Here is an 8,718-nt window from a genome sequence, read left to right on the forward strand (position 1 = left end):
CTGGCGTTCAGCGCCAGAACAGAGCATGGTTCTGGCGCTGAACACCCAAAATGGGCAGTTTCTGGGCGCTGAACGCCAGAACAGGCATGGTTCTGGCATTCAACGCCAGAATTGGCACACAAATGGGCGTTGAACGCCCAAAATGGCTACCAACCTGGCGCTGAACGCCCAGAGTTGGGTACAAAGGCATTTTTACATGCCTAATGGGTGCAGGGATGTAAATCCTTTAACACCTCAGGATCTGTGGACCCCATAGGATTCACTCAGGATCTGTGGACCCCACAGGATCCCCACCTACCTCCACTCACTTCTTCTCACCACTCTCTTTCACACAACCCCATAAACACTCTTCCCCAAAAAAACCCTTCACCAATCACCTCAATCTCTCTTCCCTATCACCTCCTCACCACTCACATCCATCCACTCTTCCCCATAAACCTACCTCATAAACTCCACCTACCTTCAAAATTCAAAACCAATTTCCCACCCAAACCCACCCATATGGCCGAACCTTAACCCCCCTCCCTTCCCTATATAAAGACCTCCATTCTTCATCAAAGTCACACAACACACCCCTCTCCACTCCTCTTGGCCGAAACCACATCTCCCTCTCCCTCTCCATATTTCTTCTTCTTCTTCTTCTATTCTTTTGTTTATTGCTCGAGGGCGAGCAATATTCTAAGTTTGGTGTGGTAAAAGCATAGCTTTTTTGTTTTTCCATTACCATTGATGGCATCTAAGACCGGAGAATCCTCTAGAAGAGGGAAAGGGAAGACAAAAGCTTCCACATCCGAGTCATGGGAGATGGAAAGGTTCATCTCCAAAGCCCATCAAGACCACTTCTATGATGTTGTGGCCAAGAAGAAGGTGATCCCTGAGGTCCCTTTTAAACTCAAAAGAAATGAGTATCCGGAGATCCGACATGAAATTCAAAGAAGAGGTTGGAAAGTTCTAACAAATCCCATCCAACAAGTCGGCATCCTAATGGTTCAAGAGTTCTATGCCAATGCATGGATCACCAAGAACCATGATCAAAGTAAGAACCATGATCAACAATGGTTCGGGGGAAATACTTAGATTTTAGTCCGGAAAATGTGAGGTTGGCGTTCAACTTGCCATACATGGAAGAGAACGCACGCCCCTACACAAGGAGAGTCAACTTTGATCAAAGGTTGGACCAAGTCCTTATGGACATATGTGTAGAAGGAGCTCAATGGAAGATTGACTCCAAAGGCAAGCCGGTTCAACTAAGAAGATTGGACCTCAAGCCTGTAGCTAGAGGATGGTTGGAGTTTATTCAATGCTCAATCATTCCCACTAGCAACCGGTCTGAAGTTACTATAGACCGGGCCATCATGATCCATAGTATCATGATTGGAGAAAAGGTGGAAGTTCATGAGATTATACCTCAAGAACTCTACAAGGTGGCTGACAAGTCCTCCACCATGGCAAGGTTAGCCTTTCCTCACCTCATCTGCCACCTATGCAATTCAGCTGGGATTGACATAGAGGGAGACATTCTCATTAAAGAGGACAAGCCCATCACTAAGAAAAAGATGGAGCAAGCAAGAGAGCCCACTCATGGAGCTCAAGAGGCGTATGAAGCTCAACACCATGAGATCCCGGAAATGCCTCAAATGCACTTTCCTCCACAAAACTATTGGGAGCAAATCAACACCTCCCTAGGAGAATTGATTTCCAATATGGGACAACTAAGGGTGGAACATCAAGAGCACTCCATCATGTTTCATGAAATAAGAGAAGATCAAAAAGCAATGAGGGAGGAGCAACAAAGACAAGGAAGAGACATAGAAGAGCTCAAGGACATCATTGGTTCCTCAAGAAGGAAACGCCACCATCACTAAGGTGGATTCATTCCTTGTTCTTGCTTTCTCTGTTTTTCGTTTTCTATGTTATGTGCTTATCTATGTTTGTGTCTTCATTACATGATCATTAGTAGTTAGTAACTATGTCTTAAAGTTATGAATGTCCTATGAATCCATCACCTCTCTTAAATGAAAAATGTTTTAATTCAAAAGAACAAGAAGTACATGAGTTTCGAATTTATCCTTGAACTTAGTTTAATTATATTGATGTGGTGACAATGCTTCTTGTTTTCTAAATGTATGCTTAAACAGTGCATATGTGTTTTGAAGTTGTTGTATAAGAATGTTAAATATGTTGGCTCTTGAAAGAATGATGACTAGGAGACATGTTATTTGATAATCTGAAAAATCATAAAAATGATTCTTGAAGCAAGAAAAAACAGCAAAGAATAAAGCTTGCAGAAAAAAAAATAGAAAGAAAAAGAAAAAAAGCAAGCAGAAAAAGCCAAGAGCTCTTAAAACCAAGAGGCAAGAGCAAAAAGCCAATAACCCTTAAAACCAAAAGGCAAGGGCAAATAAAAAGGATCCCAAGGCTTTGAGCATCAGTGGATAGGAGGACCTAAAAGAATAAAATCCTGGTCTAAGCGGCTAAACCAAGCTGTCCCTAACCATGTGCTTGTGGCGTGTAGGTGTCAAGTGAAAACTTGAGACTGAGCGGTTAAAGTCAAGGTCCAAAGCAAAAAAAAAAAAGAGTGTGCTTAAGAACCCTGGACACCTCTAATTGGGGACTTTAGCAAAGCTGAGTCACAATCTGAAAAGGTTCACCCAATCATGTGTCTGTGGCATTTATGTATCCGGTGGTAATACTGGAAAACAAAGTGCTTAGGGCCACGGCCAAGACTCATAAAGAAGCTGTGTTCAAGGATCATCATACTGAACTAGGAGAGTCAATAACACTATTCGAAATCTGAAGTTCCTATAGATGCCAATCATTCTGAATCTCAATGGATAGAGTGAGATGCCAAAACTATTCAAGAGGCAAAAAGCTATAAGTCCCGCTCATATGATTGAAGCTCTGTTTCATTGATAGTTTGGAATTTATAGTATATTCTCTTCTTTTTATCCTATTTGATTTTCAGTTGCTTGGGGACAAGCAACAATTTAAGTTTGGTGTTGTGATGAGCGGATAATTTATACGCTTTTTTGACATTGTTTTTAGTATGTTTTTAGTAGGATCTAGTTACTTTTAGGGATGTTTTCATTAGTTTTTATGTTAAATTCACATTTCTGGACTTTACTATGAGTTTGTGTGTTTTTCTGTGATTTCAGGTATTTTCTGGCTGAAATTGAGGGACTTGAGCAGAAATCAGATTCAGAGGTTGAAGAAGGACTGCTGATGCTGTTGGATTCTGACCTCCCTGCACTCGAAGTGGATTTTCTGGAGCTACAGAACTCGAAATGGCGTGCTTTCAATTGAGTTGGAAAGTAGACATCCAGGGCTTTCCAGCAATATATAATAGTCCATACTTTGGCCAAGAATAGACGACGTAAACTGGCGTTCAACGCCAGCCTTCTACCCAAACCTGGCGTCCAGCGCCAGAAAAGGAGCCAAAACCAGAGTTGAACGCCTAAACTGGCACAAAAGCTGGCGTTCAACTCCAAGAAGGACCTCTACACGTGCAACACTCAGGCTCAGCCCAAACACACACCAAGTGGGCCCAGGAAGTGGATTTATACATCAATTACTTACTCATGTAAACCCTAGTAGCTAGTTTATTATAAATAGGACCTTTTACTATTGTATTAGGCATCCTGGGATTACCTTATGATCCTTTGATCACGTTTTGGGGGCTGGCCATCTCGGCCATGCCTGGACCTTTCACTTATGTATTTTTAACGGTAGAGTTTCTACACTCCATAGATTAAGGTTTGGAGCTCTGCTGTTCCTCAAAGATTAATGCAAGTACTACTGTTTTCTATTCAATTCATCTTATTTCACTTCTAAGATATCCATTCGCACCCAAGAACGTGATGAAGGTGATGATTATGTGTGACACTCATCACCATCTCCCCTATGAACACGTGCCTGACAAACACTTCCGTTCTACATGAAATAAGCTAGAATGAATATCTCTTAGATCTCTTAACCGGAATCTTCGTGGCGTAAGCTAGAATGATGGCGGCATTCAAGAGAATCCGGAAAGTCTAAACCTTGTCTGTGGTATTCCGAGTAGGATTCAATGATTGAATGACTGTGACGAGCTCCTAACTCGCGATTGCAGGGCGTTAGTGACAGACGCAAAAGGATAGTAAATCCTATTCCAGCATGATCGAGAACCGACAGATGAATAGCCGTGCCGTGACAGGGTGCGTGAGCATATTATTCACTGAGAGGATAAGATGAAGCCATTGGCAAGGGTGATGCCTCCAGACGATTAGCCGTGCCGTGACAGGGCATTGGATCATTTTCCCGAGAGATGACCGAAAGTAGCCATTGACAGTGGTGATGTATCACATAAAGCCAGCCATGGAAAGGAGTGAGACTGATTGGATGAAGATAGCAGGAAAGCAGAGGTTCAGAGGAACGAAAAGCATCTCCATTCGCTTATCTGAAATTCCTACCAATGATTTACATAAGTATCTCTATCCCTATTCTATTATTTATTATTCGAAAACTCCATAATTATTTTATATCCGCCTGACTGAGATTTACAAGGTGACCATAGCTTGCTTCATACCAACAATCTCCGTGGGATTCGACCCTTACTCACGTAAGGTATTACTTGGACGACCCAGTGCACTTGCTGGTTAGTTGTATCGAAGTTGTGAACCATGGTATTGGCACCATGTCCTTGGCGCCACTGCCAAGGAAAGAAAGAGCCATGAATTTTACATAATTAAAGTGTAATCACGATTACGCGTACCAAGTTGCTCACGTTGCCAGGGATTGTTTGAGCCTGGACATCACAATTTCGTGCACCATAAAGCTTGGCTGGCCATTGGCCATGTCTAGTGTTTTGGACCGGAGCTTTCACTGAAAGCTTGGTTGGCTAGTAAGCCATGTCTAATTCCTGGACTGGAGCTTTAGACTAACATTGCAAGATTCCTGGAATTCTTATTAAAAATTTTGAAATCCTTATTTTTTCTTTTCCAATTAATTTTTGAAAATCCAAAAAAAAAAATTATAAAATCATAAAATCAAAAATATTTTTGTGTTGCTTGTTTGAGTCTTGAGTCAATTTTTAAGTTTGGTGTCAATTGCATGTTTAAAAATTTGTGCATTTTTCGAAAACTCATGCATGTGTTCTTCATGATCTTCAAGTTGTTCTTGACAAGTCTTCTTGTTTGATCTTCATATTTTCTTGTTTTGTGTCTTTTCTTGTTTTTCATATGCATTTTCAATTTGTTAGTGTTTAAAAATTAAAAATCTTTAAGTTTGGTGTCTTGCATGTTTTTCTTTTCTTCAAAATTTTTAAAAATAAGTTCTTGGTGTTCATCTTGACATTCAAAGTGTTCTTGGTGTTCATCTTGACATTCATAATTTCTTGCATGCATCATTTGTTTTGATCCAAAATTTTCATGCATTGAGTATTTTTGATGTTTTTCTCTTTCATCATTAAAAATTCAAAAATAAAAAATATATCTTTCCCTTTTTCACTCATAAATTTTCGAAAATTTGAGTTGACTTTTTCAAAACTTTTTAAAATTTAGTTGTTTCTTATGAGTCAAATCAAATTTTCAATTTAAAAATTCTATCTTTTTCAAATCTTTTTCAAAAACCAAATCTTTTTCATTTTGCTTTTATGATTTTCGAAAATTTCAAATTGATTTTCAAAATCTTTTTCTTATCTTTATTTCATATTTTCGAAATTAATGCTAACAATTAATGTGATTGATTCAAAATTTTTAAGTTTGTTACTTGCCTAGTAAGGAAGGTTCAATCTTTAAACTCTAGAATCATATCTTTTTAGTTTCTTGTTAGTCAAGTAATCAACTTTAATTTTCAAAATCAAATCTTTCTTTAAATTTCTTTTTCAAATCTTTTTCAAAATAAGTTTCAATCACATCTTTTCAAAATCAATTTCAAAATCTTTTCTAACTTCTTTTCTAACTTCTTATCTTTTCAAAATTGATTTTTAAATCTTTTTCAATTAACTACTTGACTTTTTGTTTGATTTTAAAAGTTTACTATTTCAATCATATCTTTTTCAAAACTACCTAACTAATTCTATCTCTAATTTTCGAAAATCCCTTCCCTCTTTTTCAAAATTCCTTTTTAAATTAACTAATTGTTTTCAATTTAATTTAATTTGATTCAATTTTCCTTTCTTAATTTTTGAACTTTAATTTTTACTTTTTTATTTTAAATTCAATTTAAAAACAAAAATACTTTTATTTTAATTTATTTAATTTTCGAAAATTCTTCTCCCTCATCTCCTTCTAATTATTTATTTATTTACTAACACTCCTCTTCATCTAAGAATTCGAACCCACTCCTCACCCTTGTGTTTGGATTCTCATCTTTTCCTTCTTCTATTCATATCTTCTTCTACTCACATAAAGGAATCTCTATACTGTGACATAGAGGATTTCATATTTTCTGTTCTCTTCTTTTTTTCATATAAGCAGGAACAAGGACAAGAACATTCTTGTTGAAGCTGATCCTGAACCTGAAAGAACTCTAAAGAGGAAGCTAAGGGAAGCTAAAGCACAACTCTCTGGAGAAAATCTGACAGAAATTTTCGAAAAAGAAGGAGACATGGCCGAAAATAACAACAATGCAAGGAAGATGCTTGGTGACTTTACTGCACCTAATTCCAATTTACATGGAAGAAGCATCTCAATCCCTGCCATTGGAGCAAACAATTTTGAGTTGAAACCTCAACTAGTTTCTCTGATGCAACAGAATTGCAAGTTTTATGCACTTCTATCCGAAGATCCCTTTCAGTTCTTAACTGAATTCTTGCAGATCTGTGATACTTTTAAGACCAATGGGGTTGATCCCGAGGTCTACAGGCTTATGCTTTTCCCATTTACTGTAAGAGACAGAGCTAGAATATGGTTGGACTCTCAACCTAAGGATAGCCTGAACTCTTGGGATAAGCTGGTCACAGCTTTCTTAGCCAAGTTCTTTCCTCCTCAAAAGCTTAGTTAGCTTAGAGTGGATGTTCAAACCTTCAGACAAAAGGAAGGTGAATCCTTCTATGAAGCTTGGGAGAGATACAAGGAACTGACCAAAAAGTGTCCTTCTGACATGCTTTCAGAATGGACCATCCTGGATATATTCTATGATGGTCTGTCTGAATTATCTAAAATGTCATTGGACCATTCTGCAGGTGGATCCATTCACCTAAAGAAAACGCCTGCAGAAGCCCAAGAACTCATTGACATGGTTACAAATATCCAGTTCATGTACACTTCTGAAAGGAATCCTGTGAATAATGGGACGCCTCAGAGGAAATGAGTTCTTGAAATTGATACTCTGAATGCCATATTGGCTCAGAATAAAATATTGACTCAGCAAGTCAATATGATCTCTCAGAGTCTGAATGGATTGAAGGAATCATCCAACAGTACTAAAGAGGCATCTTCTGAAGAAGAAGCTTATGATCATGAGAACCCTGCAATAGCAGAGGTGAATTACATGGGTGAACCATATGGAAACACCTATAATCCCTCATGGAGAAATCATCCAAATTTCTCATGGAAGGATCAACAAAAGCCTCAACAAGGCTTTAATAATGGTGGAAGAAACAGGTTTAGCAATAGCAAACATTTTCCATCATCCACTCAGCAACAGACAGAGAATTCTGAGCAGAATCCATCTAGCTTAGCAAATATAGTCTCTGATCTATCTAAGGCCACTGTGAGTTTCATGAATGAAACAAGGTCTTCCATTAGGAATTTGGAGGCACAAGTGGGCCAGCTGAGTAAAAGAGTCACTGAAATCCCTCCAAGTACTCTCCCAAGAAATACAGAAGAAAATCCAAAAAGAGAGTGCAAGGCCATAGCCTTACATGATGTGGCCGAACCCAAAGAGGAGGAGGAGAACATGAATCCTAGTGAGGAAGACCTCCTGGGACGTTCAGTGACCAATAAGGAGTATCCCTTTAAGGAACCAAAGGAATCTGAGGCTCATCTAGAGACCATAGAGATTCCATTGAACCTCCTTCTGTCCTTCATAAGCTCTGATGAGTATTCATCCTCTGAAGAGGATGAAGACATTACTGAAGAGCAAGTTGCTAAATACCTTGGTGCAATCATGAAGCTAAATGCCAAATTATTTGGTAATGAGACTTGGGAAGATGAACCTCCCTTGCTCACCAATGAACTGAATGCATTGGACAGGCAGAAATTACCTTAAAAGAAATAGGATCCTGGTAAATTCTTAATTCCCTGCAAAATAGGCACCATGACCTTTGAGAAGGCTCTGTGTGACCTGGGATCAGGAATAAACTTAATGCCACTCTTTGTGATGAAGAAACTAGGGATCTTTGAGGTGCAAGCTGCTAGAATCTCATTAGAGATGGCAGACAACTCAAGAAAACAGGCTTATGGACAAGTAGAGGACGTGTTAGTAAAGGTTGAAGGCCTTTACATCCCTGCTGATTTCATAATCCTAGACACTGGGAAGGATGAGGATGAATCCATCATCCTTGGAAGACCCTTCCTAGCCACAGCAAGAGCTGTGATTGATGTGGACAGAGGATAGTTGGTCCTCCAACTGAATAAGGACAACCTTGTGTTTGAAACTCAAGGATCTCTTTCCGTAACCATGGAGAGGAAGCATGAAAAGCTTCTCTCACTGCAGAGTCAACCAAAGCCCCCACAGTCAAACTCTAAGTTTGGTGTTGGGAGGCCACAACCAAACTCTAAGTTTGGTGTTGAACCC

The 8,718-nt window shown here is 38.9% G+C and overlaps 1 non-coding gene across 1 annotated transcript; it reads right to left on the bottom strand.

Annotated features, from left to right (window-relative positions):
- Positions 1-6,979: 6,979 nt before the first annotated feature.
- Positions 6,980-7,085, bottom strand: LOC148550934 (small nucleolar RNA R71). The gene has a single exon (XR_015893155.1). It is a non-coding gene; the product is annotated as a small nucleolar RNA R71 (small nucleolar RNA).
- Positions 7,086-8,718: the final 1,633 nt, after the last annotated feature.

The sequence above is a fragment of the Arachis ipaensis genome, chromosome B7, assembly GCF_059453495.1.
Source record: "Arachis ipaensis isolate K30076 ecotype BB chromosome B7, ASM5945349v1, whole genome shotgun sequence".
NCBI classification, from domain to species: Eukaryota; Viridiplantae; Streptophyta; class Magnoliopsida; order Fabales; family Fabaceae; genus Arachis; species Arachis ipaensis.